We start from the raw sequence: 19831 nt of genomic DNA, 5'->3' as shown, positions 1-19831 counted from the left end.
GGGGTGAGGAGACAGGAGACAGGGGTGAGGAGACAGGAGACAGGGAGGGAGGAGACAGGAGACAGGGAGGGAGGAGACGTTGAACATATTTCACAAAAAGTTAATGAGGCTTTATCCTCATGCCAGAGGCCATCTCAGGGAAGCAGAGAGCCAGACAGACCATCAGACAGACCATCAGACAGACCATCAGACAGACCATCAGACAGACCATCAGACAGACCATCAGACAGACCATCTCAGGGAACACCTCAGAGTGGAGCGAGGCAGACAGCATCCAGGAGAAAGACGCCAAGAAGGTGTCATAGAACTCTCTGTCTGTAGCAAACACAACACAGAGGACAGAGAGAGAACTGACCCCTTATAAACATTCATCTACAATAATGCTGTTGTAAAATGGGCTGGGGGGATTTGGGGAGTTGGGAGGGAGGGTAGTAATGTCTGCCAAAAAGCTCAGTGGCTCGCTGTGAACTATGACTTGATAGTCAGAGCACACGCAACATACAACACTGCACACCAACTACCACAACAATGAGATACTGTCAATCCAAAAGCACCTGCCTTCAAAATGGAGACTGTTGGAGGGATGGAGGGATGGGCTGTACAGATGGAGGGATGGAGGATGGGCTGTACAGATGGAGGGATGGAGGATGGGCTGTACAGATGGAGGGATGGACGATGGGCAGTACAGATGGAGGGATGGACGATGGGCAGTACAGATGGAGGATGGGCAGTACAGATGGAGGGATGGAGGATGGGCAGTACAGATGGAGGGATGGAGGATGGGCTGTACAGATGGACGATGGGCTGTACAGATGGAGGGATGGAGAGTACAGATGGAGGGATGGAGAGTACAGATGGAGGGATGGAGAGTACAGATGGAGGGATGGAGAGTACAGATGGAGGGATGGGCAGTACAGATGGAGGGATGGAGGATGGGCTGTACAGATGGAGGGGTGGAGGATGGGCAGTACAGATGGAGGGATGGAGGATGGGCTGTACAGATGGAGGGATGGAGGATAGGCAGTACAGATGGAGGGATGGAGGATGGGCTGTACAGATGGAGGGATAGAGGATGGGCTGTACAGATGGAGGGATGGAGGATGGGCTGTACAGATGGAGGGATGGAGGATGGGCTGTACAGATGGAGGGATGGAGGATAGGCAGTAAAGATGGAGGGATGGAGGATGGGCAGTACAGATGGAGGGATGGAGGATGGGCAGTACAGATGGAGGATGGGCAGTACAGATGGAGGGATGGAGGATGGGCTGTACAGATGGAGGGATGGAGGATGGGCAGTACAGATGGAGGATGGGCAGTACAGATGGAGGGATGGAGGATGGGCTGTACAGATGGAGGGATGGAGGATGGGCTGTACAGATGGAGGGATGGAGGATAGGCAGTACAGATGGAGGGATGGAGGATGGGCAGTACAGATGGAGGATGGTATGTACAGTTGGAGGGATGGAGGATGGGCAGTACAGATGGAGGGATGGAGGATGGGCTGTAGAGATGGACGATGGGCTGTACAGATGGAGGGATGGACGATGGGCTGTACAGATGGAGGGATGGACGATGGGCTGTACAGATGGAGGGATGGACGATGGGCTGTACAGATGGAGGGATGGACGATGGGCTGTACAGATGGAGGGATGGACGATGGGCTGTACAGATGTAGGGATGGACGATGGGCTGTACAGATGTAGGGATGGACGATGGGCTGTACAGATGGAGGATGGGCTGTACAGATGGAGGGATGGAGGATGGGCAGTACAGATGGAGGGATGGAGGATGGGTTGTACAGATGGAGGGATGGAGGATGGGCTGTACAGATGGAGGGATGGAGAGTACAGATGGAGGGATGGAGAGTACAGATGGAGGGATGGGCAGTACAGATGGAGGGATGGGCAGTACAGATGGAGGGATGGAGGATGGGCTGTACAGATGGAAGGGTGGAGGATGGGCTGTACAGATGGAGGGGTGGAGGATGGGCTGTACAGATGGAGGGATGGGCTGTACAGATGGAGGGATGGAGGATGGGCTGTACAGATGGAGGGATGGAGGATGGGCTGTACAGATGGAGGGATGGAGGATGGGCTGTACAGATGGAGGGATGGAGGATGGGCTGTACAGATGGAGGGATGGAGGATGGGCTGTACAGATGGAGGGATGGGCAGTACAGATGGAGGGATGGAGGATGGGCAGTACAGATGGAGGATGGGCAGTACAGATGGAGGGATGGAGGATGGGCAGTACAGATGGAGGGATGGAGGATGGGCTGTACAGATGGAGGGATGGAGAGTACAGATGGAGGGATGGGCAGTACAGATGGAGGGATGGAGAGATGGGCAGTACAGATGGAGGGATGGAGGATGAGCTGTAGAGATGGAGGGATGGAGGATGAGCTGTAGAGATGGAGGATGTGCTGTACAGATGGAGGGATGGAGGATGGGCTGTACAGATGGAGGGATGGACGATGGGCTGAACAGATGGAGGGATGGACGATGGGCTGTACAGATGTAGGGATGGATGATGGGCTGTACAGATGGAGGGATGGACGATGGGCTGTACAGATGGAGGGATGGACGATGGGCTGTACAGATGGAGGGATGGACGATGGGCTGTACAGATGGAGGGATGGACGATGGGCTGTACAGATGGAGGGATGGACGATGGGCTGTACAGATGGAGGGATGGACGATGGGCTGTACAGATGGAGGGATGGACGATGGGCTGTACAGATGGAGGGATGGAGGATGGGCTGTAGAGATGGAGGATGGGCTGTACAGATGGAGGGATGGACGATGGGTTGTACAGTTGGTATATTCACCTCAGTGTCTGGATGTGGTAGATTCACCTCAGTGTCTGGATGTGGTATATTCACCTCAGTGTCTGGATGTGGTATATTCACCTCAGTGTCTGGATGTGGTATATTCACCTCAGTACATGGATGTGGTATATTCACCTCAGTGTGGTATATTCACCTCAGTGTCTGGATGTGGTATATTCACCTCAGTGTGGTATATTCATCTCAGTGTCTGGATGTGGTATATTCACCTCAGTGTCTGGATGTGGTATATTCACCTCAGTGTGGTATATTCACCTCAGTGTCTGGATGTGGTATATTCACCTCAGTGTGGTATATTCACCTCAGTACCTGGATGTGGTATATTCACCTCAGTGTGGTATATTCACCTCAGTGTCTGGATGTGGTATATTCACCTCAGTGTGGTATATTCACCTCAGTGTCTGGATGTGGTATATTCACCTCAGTGTGGTATATTCACCTCAGTACCTGGATGTGGTATATTCACCTCAGTGTGGTATATTCACCTCAGTGTCTGGATGTGGTATATTCTCCTCAGTGTGGTATATTCACCTCAGTACCTGGATGTGGTATATTCACCTCAGTGTGGTATATTCTCCTCAGTGTGGTATATTCTCCTCAGTGTGGTATATTCTCCTCAGTGTGGTATATTCTCCTCAGTGTGGTATATTCTCCTCAGTGTGGTATATTCTCCTCAGTGTGGTATATTCTCCTCAGTGTGGTATATTCACCTCAGTGTGGTATATTCACCTCAGTGTCTGGATGTGGTATATTCACCTGAGTACATAAATATTGGCCAGTCATGTTTGACAAATATAATGAAGGATAACAATAATTTCTAAAGGCTTGATTCTGTTGACGTACTCCAGGCACCATTGGTTCAGATTAGACGGTCTCAAGACAAGAGTGAAGGCCAGTGCCTGGTCGCACAGAGCACGTTGCCCACCTTAAAACTGAGTAGAAGGGGTCAGCATTTTGACCATGAACTTAACTGTTTAAAACCTGGTTGACTTATAGTTTACAAAGCATGTCTTACCTTGTTTCAAAGTAGCCTAGCCAAAATATAACCATAGAAATCAGCATGATCATTACACAGGTGCACCTTATGCTGGGGACAATAAAAGGCCACTAAAATATGCAGTTTTGTCACAACGCTCCCTCAACAGAGGTCTCAAGTTGAGGGAGCGTGAAATTGGCATTCTGACTGTAGGAATGTCCACCAGAGCTGTTTCCAGAGAATTGAATGTTAATTTCTTTATCATAAGCCAACTCCAACGTTGTTTTAGAGAATTTGGCAGTACGTCCAACCGGCCTCACAACCGCAGACCACGTGTACGCCACATCCGGCTTCATGTGGGATTGTCAGAGACAAGCCACCAGGACAGCTGATGAAAGTGAGGAGTATTTCTGTCTATAATAAACCCCTTTTGTCGGGGGAAAACTGATTCTGATCAGCTAGGCCAATAAGTCCATCAACGACGTCGTCCCCACAGTGACCGTACGTACATATCCCAACCAGAAGCCATGGATTACAGGCAACATTCGCACTGAGCTAAAGGCTAGAGCTGCCGCTTGCAAGGAGTGGGACACTAATCCGGATGCTTATAAGAAATCCCGCTATGCCCTCAGACGAACCATCAAACAAGCAAAGAGTCAATAAAGGATTAAAATGGAATCCTACTACAATGGCTCTGATGCTTGTCGGATGTGGCAGGGCTTGAAAACTATTACGGACAACAAAAGGGAAACCCAGCCGCGAGCTGCCCATTGACGCAAGCCTACCAGACGAACTAAATGCCTTTTATGCTCGCTTCGAGGCAAGCAACACTGAAGCATGCATAACAGCACCAGCTGTTCTGGACGACTGTGTGATAATGCTCTCGGTAGCCGATGTGAGCAAGACCTTTAAACAGGTCAACATTCACAAAGCTGCAGGGCCAGACTGATTACCAGGACATGTACTCAAAGCATGCATGGACCAACTGGCAAGTGTCTTCACTGAAAATGTCAACCTCTCCCTGACTGAATCTGTAATACCTACATATTTCAAGCAGACCACCATAGTCCCTGTGCCCAAGGAAGTGAAGATATCCTGCCTAAATGATTACCGCCCCGTAGCACTCACGTCAGTAGACCAGCCTTTCTAAGCACTTCATGGTCAAGGCTCACATCAACAGCATCCTCCCGGAAACTCTAGACCCACTCTAATTTGCATACCGTCCCAACAGATCCACAGATGATGCAATCTCAATCGCACTCCACACTGCCCTTTCCCACCTAGACAAAAGGAACACCTATGTGAGAATGCTGTTCATTGACTACAGCTCAGCGTTAAACACCATAGTGCCTATAAAGCTCATCACTAAGCTAAGGACCCTGGGACTAAACACCTCCCTCTGCAACTGGATCCTGGATTTCCTGACGGGCCACCCCCAGGTGGTAAGGGTAGGTAACAACACGTCTGCTACGCTGATTCTCAACACTGGGTCCCCTCAGGGGTGCGTGCTTAGTCCCCTCCTGTTCTCCCGGGTTGAGAGTTTCAAGTTCTCTGGTGTCCACGTCACCAACAAACTATCATGGTTCAAACACATCAAGACAGTCGTGAAGAGGGCACGACGACACCTTTTCCCCCCTGAGGAGACTGAAAAGATTTGGCATGGGTCCTCAGATCCTCAAAAAGTTCTACAGCTACACCATCGAGAGCATCCTGACCGGTTGCATCACCGCCTGGTATGGCAACAGCTCAGCATCTGATCGTAAGGCTCTACATAGGGTAGTGCGTACGGCCCAGTACATCACTGGGGCCAAGCTTCCTGCCATCATGGACCTACACTACTGTTTAAAAGCTTGGGGTCACCTAGAAATGTCCTTGTTTTTGAAAGAAAAAAAATGTTGTCCATTAAAATAACATCAAACTGATCAGAAATACAGTGTAGACATTGTTAATGTAAATGACTATTGTAGCTGGAAACGGCAGATGTTTTATGGAATATCTACATAGGCGTACAAAGAAGCAATAAAACTGGCCTTCTTTATACCAGTTGAGTATCTGGCAGCTTCATTAAATAGTACCCACAAAACTGAGCAGGAGGACAAGTACATTAGTGTATAGTTTGAGAAAGCTTCATTAAATAGTACCCGCAAAACACCAGTCTCAACGTCAACAGTGAAGAGGCGACTCCGGGATGCTGGCCTTCTAGGCAGAGTTCCTCTGTCCAGTGTGTTATTTTGCCCATCTTAATCTTTTATTTTTATTGGCCAGTCTGAGATATGGCTTTTTTCTTTGCAACTCTGTCTAGAAGGCCAGCATCCCGGAGTCGCCTCTTCACTGTTGACGTTGAGATTGGTGTTTTGCGGTTACTATTTAATGAAGCTGCCAGTTGAGGACTTGTGAGTCGTCTGTTTCTCAAACTAGACACTCTAATGTACTTTGTCCTCTTGCTCAGTTGTCCCACTCCTCTTTCTATTCTGGTTAGAGCCAGTTTCTGCTGTTCTGTGAAGGGAGTAGTACACAGCATTGTACGAGATCTTCAGTTTCTAGGCAATTTCTCGCATGGAATAGCATTCATTTCTCAGAACAAGAATAGACTGATGAGTTTCAGAAGAAAGTTCTTTGTTTCTGGCCATTTTGAGCCTGTAATCGAACCCACAAATGCTGATGCTCCAGATATTCAACTAGTCTAAAGAAGGCCAGTTTAATTGCTTCTTTATTCAGGAAAACAGTTTTCAGCTGTGCTAACATAATTGCAAAAGGGTTTTCTAATGATCAATTAGCCTTTTAAAATGATACACTTGGATTAGCTAACAGAATGTGCCATTGGAACACAGGTGTGATGGTCGCTGATAATGGGCCTCTACGCCAAAATCTGCCGTTTCCAGCTACAATAGTCATTTACAACATTAACAATGTCTACACTGTATTTCTGATCAATTTGATGTCATTTTAAAAATGGACAAAAAAATTGATTTTCTTTCAAAAACAAGGACATTTCTAAGTGACCCCCAACTTTAGAAGGGCAGTGTATATATACTAGGCGGTGTCAAAAAATTGTCAAAGATTCCAGTCACCCAAATCATAGACTTTTCTCTGCTACCGCACGGCAAGCTGTACCGGAGCACCAAATCTAGGACCAAAAGGATCCTTAACAGCTTCTACCCCCATAACACTGCTGAACAATTAATCAAATGGCCACCGGAATATATACATTGATCTCCCTACACTGCTGCTACTCGCTGTTTATTATCTATGCAGTCACTTCACCCCTACCTACAGTTGAATTCGGACGTTTACATACACTGAGTCGCTGTAGGGAATAGCGTGCTATACGGGATACACTCTGGGTGTTTCTGAGTCGCTGTAGAGAATAGGGTGCTATATGGGATACACTCTGGGTGTTTCTGAGTCCCTGTAGGGAATAGGGTGCTATACGGGATACACTCTGGGTGTTTCTGAGTCCCTGTAGGGAATAGGGTGCTATACGGGATACACTCTGGGTGTTTCTGAGTCCCTGTAGGGAAAAGCGTGCTATATTATATGGGATACACTCTGGGTGTTTGAGTCGCTGTAGGGAATAGCGTGCTATATGGGGTACACTCAGTGTTTTTGAGGTGATGTGTCGTGTCCTGACCAAAAACATACTTTAAGATTTAGACCTCAATCTGGGCTCACATCTCTCCATCAGCGGAGGGCCAGAGAAGTCAGGGAAGGAGAGGGAGGGTGCTTGGCCTCAGTCTCCCTGACTGACGTATTTGGGAGGAGAGGAGAGGAGGGGAGAGTAGAGGAGAGATCAGAAGGGGAGGAGAGAGAGGAGAGAGTAGAAGGGAAGAGGAGCGGATCAGAAGGGAGGAGAGTGGAGAAGGGAGAGGAGCAGAGGAGAGCAGCAGAGGAGAGCAGAGGAGCTGCAGAGGTAAACAGAAAAGCAAAGAGCAGCCACACTCACTTGTCAGCCTCACAGGATGAATGACCCAAAACCAGGGCTGACCCCAAACGACCTGGTCAGAAGTTGTTCTACACTATATAGGGAACAAGTGCTATTTGAGGCACAGCCCTAGGCTCAGTCCGGGGCGGGGTTAAGAGAGGAACTGGCCAATGACAGTTGATCATGTTTTCTGGGCAGCCATCCAGAGAGCAGAGGTGGGTCAGCAACAGCCGAATAAAGAGCTGTTGGACGAATGAGGAGCGAGAGGGGAGGTGCTCTGCTAAACGTGTTTGTTTCTGTTCTTCACACAGGAAGAGGTTGTTCAGGTCAGACAGATCTGACTGGTCCTGGGCGGATTTAGTTGTCTGTCAGTCAGAGAGAAAGATGGATTGTAAAATGGTTTGCAGTCAATGGTAGCAGCTCAACGACCTAACCATAGGCATTAGATTCTTTGATCAATTTGCGTTATTTCAAAGCTATGTACCCAAACAGTGATGCATAATCTGTACCTATGACCCTGGCAGTAACACCCTATGACGTCTTCTATACTGTTGGCTGACTGGGTCAGTCTGTTCTATTCTGATGGTAATTCCAGCCACTGCACTACACTCCACTAGGGTAACCATGTGCTGCCACCCAGTGGTTCTCTCGCTCATGTATTACCTATTACTTACCCACAATGCAATGCAATTCAATGACCTCATGGGATTGTTTGGACAAAAACAAAGAAAGAAAGAGCTGCAGGGTTGTGCTTTTTCCAGTCACAGCTACCACTGGCAGCGCTCCATGTCTCCATTATAAAATGGCTAGGTTGGATTCTGGATGCTTATTGACTAAAAGTATATATCATTACATGCATCTATACTACTGTATATTTCACACATTATCACCAAGTCCTCCTCGCTGACTATATTCTACACATTATCCCCAAGTCCTCCTCGCTGACTATATTCTACACATTATCCCCAAGTCCTCCTCGCTGACTATATTCTACACATTATCACCAAGTCCTCCTCGCTGACTATATTCCACACATTATCCCCAAGTCCTCCTCGCTGACTATATTCTACACATTATCACCAAGTCCTCCTCGCTGACTATATTTCATACATTATCCCCAAGTCCTCCTCGCTGACTATATTCTACACATTATCCCCAAGTCCTTCTCGCTGACTATATTTCACACATTATCCCCAAGTCCTTCTCGCTGACTATATTTCATACATTATCCCCAAGTCCTTCTCGCTGACTATATTTCATACATTATCCCCAAGTCCTTCTCGCTGACTATATTTCACACATTATCCCCAAGTCCTCCTCGCTGACGATATTTCACACATTATCCCCAAGTCCTTCTCGCTGACTATATTCCACACATTATCCCCAAGTCCTTCTCGCTGACTATATTCCACACATTATCCCCAAGTCCTTCTCACTTAGTCTGAACTGGGAGTCTGGACTGTATCATGTTAGCTCTCCACTGGGAGTCTGGACTGTATCATGTTAGCTCTCCACTGGGAGTCTGGACTGTATCATGTTAGCTCTCCACTGGGAGTCTGGACTGTATCATGTTAGCTCTCCACTGGGAGTCTGGACTGTATCATGTTAACTCTCCACTGGGAGTCTGGACTGTATCATGTTAACTCTCCACTGGGAGTCTGGACTGTATCATGTTAACTCTCCACTGGGAGTCTGGACTGTATCATGTTAACTCTCCACTGGGAGTCTGGACTGTATCATGTTAACTCTCCACTGGGAGTCTGGACTGTATCATGTTAGCTCTCCACTGGGAGTCTGGACTGTATCATGTTAGCTCTCCACTGGGAGTCTGGACTGTATCATGTTAACTCTCCACTGGGAGTCTGGACTGTATCATGTTAACTCTCCACTGGGAGTCTGGACTGTATCATGTTAACTCTCCACTGGGAGTCTGGACTGTATCATGTTAACTCTCCACTGGGAGTCTGGACTGTATCATGTTAGCTCTCCACTGGGAGTCTGGACTGTATCATGTTAGCTCTCCACTGGGAGTCTGGACTGTATCATGTTAGCTCTCCACTGGGAGTCTGGACTGTATCATGTTAACTCTCCACTGGGAGTCTGGACTGTATCATGTTAACTCTCCACTGGGAGTCTGGACTGTATCATGTTAACTCTCCACTGGGAGTCTGGACTGTATCATGTTAACTCTCCACTGGGAGTCTGGACTGTATCATGTTAGCTCTCCACTGGGAGTCTGGACTGTATCATGTTAACTCTCCACTGGGAGTCTGGACTGTATCATGTTAGCTCTCCACTGGGAGTCTGGACTGTATCATGTTAGCTCTCCACTGGGAGTCTGGACTGTATCATGTTAACTCTCCACTGGGAGTCTGGACTGTATCATGTTAACTCTCCACTGGGAGTCTGGACTGTATCATGTTAGCTCTCCACTGGGAGTCTGGACTGTATCATGTTAGCTCTCCACTGGGAGTCTGGACTGTATCATGTTAACTCTCCACTGGGAGTCTGGACTGTATCATGTTAACTCTCCACTGGGAGTCTGGACTGTATCATGTTAACTCTCCACTGGGAGTCTGGACTGTATCATGTTAGCTCTCCACTGGGAGTCTGGACTGTATCATGTTAGCTCTCCACTGGGAGTCTGGACTGTATCATGTTAGCTCTCCACTGGGAGTCTGGACTGTATCATGTTAACTCTCCACTGGGAGTCTGGACTGTATCATGTTAGCTCTCCACTGGGAGTCTGGACTGTATCATGTTAACTCTCCACTGGGAGTCTGGACTGTATCATGTTAACTCTCCACTGGGAGTCTGGACTGTATCATGTTAACTCTCCACTGGGAGTCTGGACTGTATCATGTTAGCTCTCCACTGGGAGTCTGGACTGTATCATGTTAACTCTCCACTGGGAGTCTGGACTGTATCATGTTAGCTCTCCACTGGGAGTCTGGACTGTATCATGTTAACTCTCCACTGGGAGTCTGGACTGTATCATGTTAACTCTCCACTGGGAGTCTGGACTGTATCATGTTAACTCTCCACTGGGAGTCTGGACTGTATCATGTTAGCTCTCCACTGGGAGTCTGGACTGTATCATGTTAGCTCTCCACTGGGAGTCTGGACTGTATCATGTTAACTCTCCACTGGGAGTCTGGACTGTATCATGTTAACTCTCCACTGGGAGTCTGGACTGTATCATGTTAGGTCTCCACTGGGAGTCTGGACTGTATCATGTTAACTCTCCACTGGGAGTCTGGACTGTATCATGTTAGCTCTCCACTGGGAGTCTGGACTGTATCATGTTAACTCTCCACTGGGAGTCTGGACTGTATCATGTTAGGTCTCCACTGGGAGTCTGGACTGTATCATGTTAACTCTCCACTGGGAGTCTGGACTGTATCATGTTAACTCTCCACTGGGAGTCTGGACTGTATCATGTTAACTCTCCACTCATGATGCAATACACACACGTCTTCAGGAAGTAATCAGACCCCCTTGACTTTTTCCACATTTTGTTACGTTACAGCCTTATTCTGAAATTTATTAAATAAATACAAAATCATCAGCAATCTACACACAATACCCCATAATTACAAAGCAAAAACAGGACATTTTTGCGAATGTATTAAAAATCAAAAACAGAAATACCTTATTTACATAAGCATTAAGACCCTTGAAATTGAGGTCAGGTGCATCCTGTTTCCATTAATCATCCTTCAGATGTTTCTACAACTTGATTGGAGTCCACCTGTGGTAAATTCTATTGATTGAAGATGATTTGAATGCTCTGGCCTGAATGCCAAAGGAAACCTGGCACCATCCCTACGGTGAAGCATGGTGGTGGCAGCATTATGCTGTGGGGATGTTTTTCAGCGGCAGGGAGTGGGAGACTAGTCAGGATCGAGGAAAGATGAACGGAGCAAAGTACAGAGAGATCCTTGATGAAAACCTGCTCCAGAGCGCTCAGGATCTCAGACTGGGGCGAAGGTTTACCTTCCAACAGGACAACGACCCTAAGCACACAGCCAAGACAATGCAGGAGTGGCTTTGGGACAAGTCTCCGAATGTCCTTGAGTGGCCCAGCCAGAGCCTAGACTTGAACCTGATCGAACATCTCTGGAGAGACCTGAAAATAGCTGTGCAGTGACGTTCCCCATCCAACCTGACAGAGCTTGAGAGGATCTGCAGAGAAGAATTGGAGAAACTCCCCAAATACAGGTGTGCCAAGATTGTAGCGTCATACCCAAGAAGACTCAAGGCTGAGTACTGAGTAAAGGGTCTGAATACTTATGGAAATGTGATACCAGTTCTCTTATTTTAAATAAATTAGATTTATTAAAAGATTTAAGATTTCTAAAAACCTGTTTTTGCTTTATCATTATGGGGTAGTGTGATGTCATTATGGGGTATTGTGATGTCATTATGGGTTATTGTGATGTCATTATGGGGTATTGTGATGTCATTATGGGGTATTGTGATGTCATTATGGGGTATTGTGATGTCGATTGATGAGGAACATTTTTTTAAATCCATTTTAGAATAAGGCTGTAACGTAACAAAATGTGGAAAAAGTCAAGGGGTCTGAATCCTTTCTGAATGCACTGTATACATTATTATGGTATGTATTACCTGTCATGGCGATGCCTCCCAGCCCTGTACTGTGGTGATGCATACTGGGCAGCATCCGGTCCAGGAAGCTGCTGTGTTGTGACACCGTATGGTTGCCGCCGAAGTGCGTCGTGAAGTTACTGCGCGTCGGGACCGAGCCTACAGCCGTGGAGGACGTCATCCAGGGGTGACGGCTGGTCTGTGATGAAGACGAGGACGATGATGGCGGCAGCTGTCCGGGGAAGCTGAAGGAGTTATAGACAGCCCGTTGTTGAGGGTGTTGGTGGTGTTGATGCATCTGGGAGAAGCAGTGATTACTAGAGAGACCAGAGTTCAGCCCAGAGAAGAAGTGGTTATGGGGTATCAGCTCTCCAGGGGGACCAGAACCAGCTTTGGTGGGTACAGAGGAGAGGAGTGAGTGGTGGTGGGGGGGGAAGGGACCTGGGGAGATGGAGAGGGACGGGAGGCTGTCCTGAATGCTGAGCTCCTTCTCTATCAGGTCCTCCAGGGCTTTACGGGTGATGTCGAAGGGATCAAATCCCAGGTCATCTTCTGATGTCTGTTGTTTGGATGAGCCGAAGCGAACGCTGCCTGCCAGTCTGTTGAGGACGATACTGGGATGGTATCTGGAGGAAACAGCAAGACATTAGTGATGACAAATTTAACAGAAAAAGCTTTTAAATGCCTATAATTAATACAAACAAACAAGGCCGCCTCGTCGCTGGCTGGCTAAGCTGGGCCGCCTCGTCGCTGGCTGGCTAAGCTGGGCCGCCTCGTCGCTGGCTGGCTAAGCTGGGCCGCCTCGTCGCTGGCTGGCTAAGCTGGGCCGCCTCGTCGCTGGCTGGCTAAGCTGGGCCGCCTCGTCGCTGGCTGGCTAGGCCGCCTCGTCGCTGGCTGGCTAGGCCGCCTCGTCGCTGGCTAGACATTTGGACTGTGTTGTCCATCCTGACTCTCAAACCCCCAGTAATTAAATGACATTACATGATCTAAAATAGTATAGATCTCCCATTTGTAACGTATGCAGATAAATAAACATATACTTGTCATTTATATGCAGGTAGAGTTCCCACTGTACCTGAAGTGAAGAGGCTGTGTGGTTGGGGTGCAGTGGGCCAGGTGTCGTGGTTGTTATGTGTCTCGGTGCTGGGGAACCCATGGAGGCTGCTGGGGATGGGGTTAGGATGGCGGAAGTTACTATTGTCTGAAAACAGAGACTGGGACTCGGCGGCAGCCCCCTGAAAGGGAGACCGGGTAGTCACACTGATGGGAACCACCTGGCTGGCTTTGGAGAAACCAGGAGGGCCGGAGAGGACAGGAGGGGGCGACGGAGAGTCACTGTCTGGGAGCTGGGGGAGAGAGAGAGGGAGAGAGATATGAGGGAGGAGAGAGAGAGAGATATGAGGGAGGGAGGAGAGAGAGATGAGGGAGGAGAGAGAGATGAGGGAGGAGAGAGAGAGAGATGAGGGAGGAGAGAGATGAGAGAGAGAGATGAGAGAGAGAGATGAGAGAGATGAGGGAGGAGAGAGAGAGATGAGGGAGGAGAGAGAGAGAGATGAGGGAGGAGAGAGAGAGAGATGAGGGAGGAGAGAGAGAGATGAGGGAGGAGAGAGAGATATGAGGGAGGAGAGAGAGAGAGATGAGGGAGGAGAGAGAGAGAGATGAGGGAGGAGAGAAAGAGATGAGGGAGAGAGATGAGGGAGAGAGATGAGGGAGAGAGGGAGAGCAAGCGTGAGAGAGAGAGAGAGAGAGAGAGATGGTCAGTCTTCTCAATCAAATTAGAATGAATAAACAATTAGTCAGCATCACTGATTAGTTAAAAAAAGAAAAAAATGACCAATGTGTAACAGCTTTTCAATCAAGAAGTCTAGGAGTCTACAGATAGACTTGGTAGATGGGAATCTGCAGCTAAGGTCAAATAAAGACTGACCAACTTGACATAACATTTCCTAGCCCCTGAAAACTCTACAATGTTCTCCATCTTACCAGGTTGTGACGTTCTGAGGAGTCTCCATGTTGTGTGTCACTGCTCCTGATGATGTCTGGCAGAGCATCACTGGGGCTGAAAGACACAGCAGCTGGTTAGAACAGCCATGATGTGGCGAGGATGACCAGAGATAAAATGTCTCAATTACACTACATCACCAACAGTATGATGACACCTGCTCGTCCAATAATCTCATTCTAAAATCATGGGCATTAACATGGAGTTGGTTCCCCCCTTTGCTGCTATAACAGCCTCCATTATTCTGGGAAGGCTTTCCACTAGATGTTGGAACATTGCTGCTATAACAGCCTCCACTCTTCTGGGAAGGCTTTCCACTAGATGTTGGAACATTGCTGCTATAACAGCCTCCACTCTTCTGGGAAGGCTTTCCACTAGATGTTGGAACATTGCTGCTATAACAGCCTCCACTCTTCTGGGAAGGCTTTCCACTAGATGTTGGTACATTGCTGCTATAACAGCCTCCACTCTTCTGGGAAGGCTTTCCACTAGATGTTGGAACATTGCTGCTATAACAGCCTCCACTCTTCTGGGAAGGCTTTCCACTAGATGTTGGAACATTGCTGCGATAACAGCCTCCACTCTTCTGGGAAGGCTTTCCACTAGATGTTGGAACATTGCTGCTATAACAGCCTCCACTCTTCTGGGAAGGCTTTCCACTAGATGTTGGAACATTGCTGCTATAACAGCCTCCACTCTTCTGGGAAGGCTTTCCACTAGATGTTGGAACATTGCTGCTATAACAGCCTCCACTCTTCTGGGAAGGCTTTCCACTAGATGTTGGTACATTGCTGCGATAACAGCCTCCACTCTTCTGGGAAGGCTTTCCACTAGATGTTGGTACATTGCTGCTATAACAGCCTCCACTCTTCTGGGAAGGCTTTCCACTAGATGTTGGAACATTGCTGCTATAACAGCCTCCACTCTTCTGGGAAGGCTTTCCACTAGATGTTGGTACATTGCTGCTATAACAGCCTCCACTCTTCTGGGAAGGCTTTCCACTAGATGTTGGAACATTGCTGCTATAACAGCCTCCACTCTTCTGGGAAGCCTTTCCACTAGATGTTGGAACATTGCTGCAGGGGGACTTGCTTCCATTCAGCCACAAGAGCATTAGTGAGGTCGGGCACTGATGTTGGGGAGGTTAGGCCTGGCTCGCAGTCGGTGTTCCAATTCATCCCAAAGGTGTTCGATTTGGTTGAGGTCAGGGCTCTGTGCAGGCCAGTCAAGTTCTTCCACAACGATCTCGACAAACCATTTCTGTATGGACCTCGCTTTGTGCACGGAGGCATTGTCATGCTGAAACAGGAAAGGACCTTCCTCAAACTTGCCACAAAGTTCCACAGAATTGTCTAGAATGTCATTGTATTCTGTAGCGTTAAGATTTCCCTTCACTGGAACTAAGGGGCCCAAACCATGAAAAACAGCCCCAGACCATTATTCCTCCACCAAACTTTACAGTTGGCACTATGCATTCGGTCAGGTAGTGTTCTCCTGGCATCCGGCAAACCCACATTTTCCGTCGGACTGCCAGATGGTGAAGTGTGATTCATCACTCCAGTGAACGTGTTTCCACTGCTCCAGAGTCCAATGGCGGTGAGCTTTACACCACTCCAGCTGACGCTTGGCATTGTACATGGTGATCTTAGGCTGGTGTGCGGCTGCTCGGCCATGGAAACCCATTTCATGAAGCTCCCAACGAACAGTTCTGGTGCTGATGTTACTTCCAGAGGCAGTTTGGAACTCGGTAGTGGAACTCAAGACGATTTTTTACGCGATTCAATACTCGGCGGTCCCATTTGTGAGCTCGGCAGTCCCACTCGCGGCTGAGCCGTTGTTGCTCCTAGATGTTTCCACTTCACAATAACAGCACTTACAGTAGACTGGAACAGCTTTAGCAGAGCAGAAATCTGACGAACTGACTTGTTGGAAAGTTGGCATCCTATGACGGTGCCACGTTGAAAGTCATTGAGCTCTTCAGTAAGGCCATTCTTGTTTATGTTCTTAATTGTTTTCACCCCTTTTTCCTCCCCAATATCATGAAATCCAACTTGTAGTTAATCTTCTCTTAACGCTGCAACTCCAACGGGCTCGGGAGAGGCGAAGGTCGAGCCGTGATGACCTCCGAAACTTTAACCGCCAAGCCGCGCTGCTCGCTTAATCCGGAAGCTAGCCGCACCAATGTGTCGGAGGAAACGCCGTTTAACTAACGGCCGAGGTCAGCTTGCAGGTGCCCGGCCAGCCACAAGGAGTCGCTAGAGCGCGATGAGCCAAGGAAATTTCCCCCCGTCCAAACCCTGTCAACGCTGGGCCAATTGTGTGCCGCCCTATGGGGCTCCCGGTCACGTCCAGCTGTTACACAGCCTGGGATCGAACCAGAGGCTGAAGTGGAGCCTTAAACTGCTGGGAGGTCAAGTAAGGCCAATTATACTGCCAATGTTTGTCTATGGAGATTGCATGGCTGTGTACTTGATTTCATAAACCTGTCAGCAACGGGTGTGGCTGAAATAGCCAAATCCACTAATTTGAAGGGGTGTCCAGATATTTTATAGCGTAGCTCGCAAACAGAGGATAACCAACACGTCTACACACAATGCAAGCAGAGGATAACCAACACAGTACACAAACAAATGGTGGTAGTGGTAGGCTATAAACACAGCAAAGCTAAACAAACAATACAGAAAAAAGCACAGCAACGCCAGTAGGCGAGAGATAACAGCAACGCCAGCAGGCGAGAGATAACAGCCACGCCAGTAGGCGAGAGATAACAGCCACGCCAGTAGAAGAGTGATAACAGCAACGCCAGTAGATGAGAGATAACAGCAACGCCAGCAGGCGAGAGATAACAGCCACGCCAGTAGAAGAGTGATAACAGCAACGCCAGTAGATGAGAGATAACAGCAACACCAGCAGGCGAGAGATAACAGCAACGCCAGTAGATGAGAGATAACAGCAACACCAGCAGGCGAGAGATAACAGCAACGCCAGTAGATGAGAGATAACAGCAACACCAGCAGGCGAGAGATAACAGCAACGCCAGTAGATGAGAGATAACAGCAACACCAGCAGGCGAGAGATAACAGCAACGCCAGTAGGTGAGAGAGAACAGCGACGCCAGTCGGTGAGAGAGAACAGCGACGCCAGTCGGTGAGAGAGAACAGCGACGCCAGTAGATGAGAGATAACAGCAACGCCAGTAGGTGAGAGATAACAGCAACACCAGTAGATGAGAGATAACAGCAACGCCAGTAGATGAGAGATAACAGCAACGCCAGTAGGTGAGAGATAACAGCAACACCAGTAGGTGAGAGATAACAGCAACACCAGTAGATGAGAGATAACAGCAACGCCAGTAGATGAGAGATAACAGCAACACCAGTAGATGAGAGATAACAGCAACGCCAGTAGATGAGAGATAACAGCAACGCCAGTAGGTGAGAGATAACAGCGACTCCAGCAGGCGAGAGATAACAGCAACACCAGTAGATGAGAGATAACAGCAACGCCAGTAGATGAGAGATAACAGCAACGCCAGTAGATGAGAGATAACAGCAACGCCAGCAGGCGACTGATAACAGCAACGCCAGTAGGTGAGAGATAACAGCAACGCCAGCAGGCGACTGATAACAGCAACGCCAGTAGGTGAGAGATAACAGCAACGCCAGCAGGCGACTGATAACAGCAACGCCAGTAGGTGAGAGAGAACAGCAACGCCAGTAGATGAGAGATAACAGCAACGCCAGCAGGCGACTGATAACAGCAACGCCAGCAGATGAGAGATAACAGCAACGCCAGTAGATGAGAGATAACAGCAACGCCAGCAGGCGACTGATAACAGCGACGCCAGTAGATGAGAGATAACAGCAACGCCAGCAGGCGACTGATAACAGCAACGCCAGTAGAGCATCGAGGAGGTTTGGAGGAGTTGTTCTGGAACAGGATACATTTAATTCTACTTCTCTCTTGACATCTCATGTTAGTCATTTTTCTTTGTGTGAAAACATTTCAGTGGAGCCTTTAGAAAAGAAGCTGTGTGTAAATGGGTTTGGGAGTTAACGTCCGTGGATGGTCGTTCAAGACTGATGCACACTTCACACAAACAGAGCGATGGATAGTATGTAGAAGCGACGTGTGAAAACAAGGCTCCGTCGCTGCGCTTGAGTGAAGTGCGTACGGCCCTTTACCTGGGGGGGTCACAGCTTGAGGAGAAGGCTGAGAGGCCAGTCACAGAGCCCAGACCAACGGCACATTCTGGCCCATCCGGTGTCATGTGTTCAGAGTCCGAGACGCCGCCGTTCGACGGAGGGCTCTTACGGTGATCCGATACGCCATTGGTTGTTTTCCCCGTGGGTTGTAACGTTGGCCACACGTCTTGTCCATGACTGTTGTTACTGTTGGATCTGGAGAGGAGAGGAGAGAGGGCGGGGGAAAGAGAGAGCGAGGGGGGAAGAGAGAGCGAGGGGGAAGAGAGAGCGAGGGGGGAAGAGAGAGCGAGGGGGGGAAGAGAGAGCGAGGAAGAGAAGAGAGCGAGGGGGGAAGAGAGCGGGGGAAGAGAGCGGGGGGAAGAGAGCGGGGAGAAAGAAAGAAGGAATAGTGAGTAATTGAGGGGCAGAGAAGGGAGACGAATGTACCACATGAGTGAATCTCAGCTTTTCAAAAGACATCAGTCAAGTGTCAGGTATCAAAATGGATCACAGGATAGTGTGTAACTCTAAAGAGCTTAACCTACCTCTGTAAAGAGCTGGGTTTAGAGCTCTACGCCCTACCTCTGTAAAGAGCTGGGTTTAGAGCTCTACGCCCTACCTCTGTAAAGAGCTGAGTTTAGAGCTCTTAGCCCTACCTCTGTAAAGAGCAGGGTTTAGAGCTCTTAGTCCTACCTCTGTAAAGAGCTGAGTTTAGAGCTCTTAGTCCTACCTCTGTAAAGAGCAGGGTTTAGAGCTCTTAGTCCTACCTCTGTAAAGAGCTGAGTTTAGAGCTCTTAGTCCTACCTCTGTAAAGAGCAGGGTTTAGAGCTCTTAGTCCTACCTCTGTAAAGAGCAGGGTTTAGAGCTCTTAGTCCTACCTCTGTAAAGAGCTGGGTTTAGAGCTCTTAGTCCTACCTCTGTAAAGAGCAGGGTTTAGAGCTCTTAGTCCTACCTCTGTAAAGAGCTGAGTTTAGAGCTCTTAGTCCTACCTCTGTAAAGAGCAGGGTTTAGAGCTCTTAGTCCTACCTCTGTAAAGAGCTGAGTTTAGAGCTCTTAGTCCTACCTCTGTAAAGAGCAGGGTTTAGAGCTCTTAGTCCTACCTCTGTAAAGAGCAGGGTTTAGAGCTCTTAGTCCTACCTCTGTAAAGAGCAGGGTTTAGAGCTCCTGGTTGTCTCCCCTCCTGAGGTCTGGGTGGTAAAGCTGGGGTTCTGGTACAGATCCTGTAACAGCCTCTGCTCATACTCTTGATGCTTCCCTGCCTGACAGACAACACAGAGCAACACAAAGGACCA

The 19831-nt window shown here is 48.5% G+C and overlaps 1 pseudogene; it reads right to left on the bottom strand.

Annotated features, from left to right (window-relative positions):
• The window catches only part of LOC123731758 (CCR4-NOT transcription complex subunit 4-like), a 57626-nt pseudogene that overhangs the window by 11839 nt on the left and 25956 nt on the right, over nt 1–19831 (bottom strand).

This window comes from Salmo salar, unplaced genomic scaffold, assembly GCF_905237065.1.
Source record: "Salmo salar unplaced genomic scaffold, Ssal_v3.1, whole genome shotgun sequence".
NCBI classification, from domain to species: Eukaryota; Metazoa; Chordata; class Actinopteri; order Salmoniformes; family Salmonidae; genus Salmo; species Salmo salar.
Note: the sequence above shows the minus strand (reverse complement) of the source record. Positions and strands in the feature narration are given on the sequence as shown.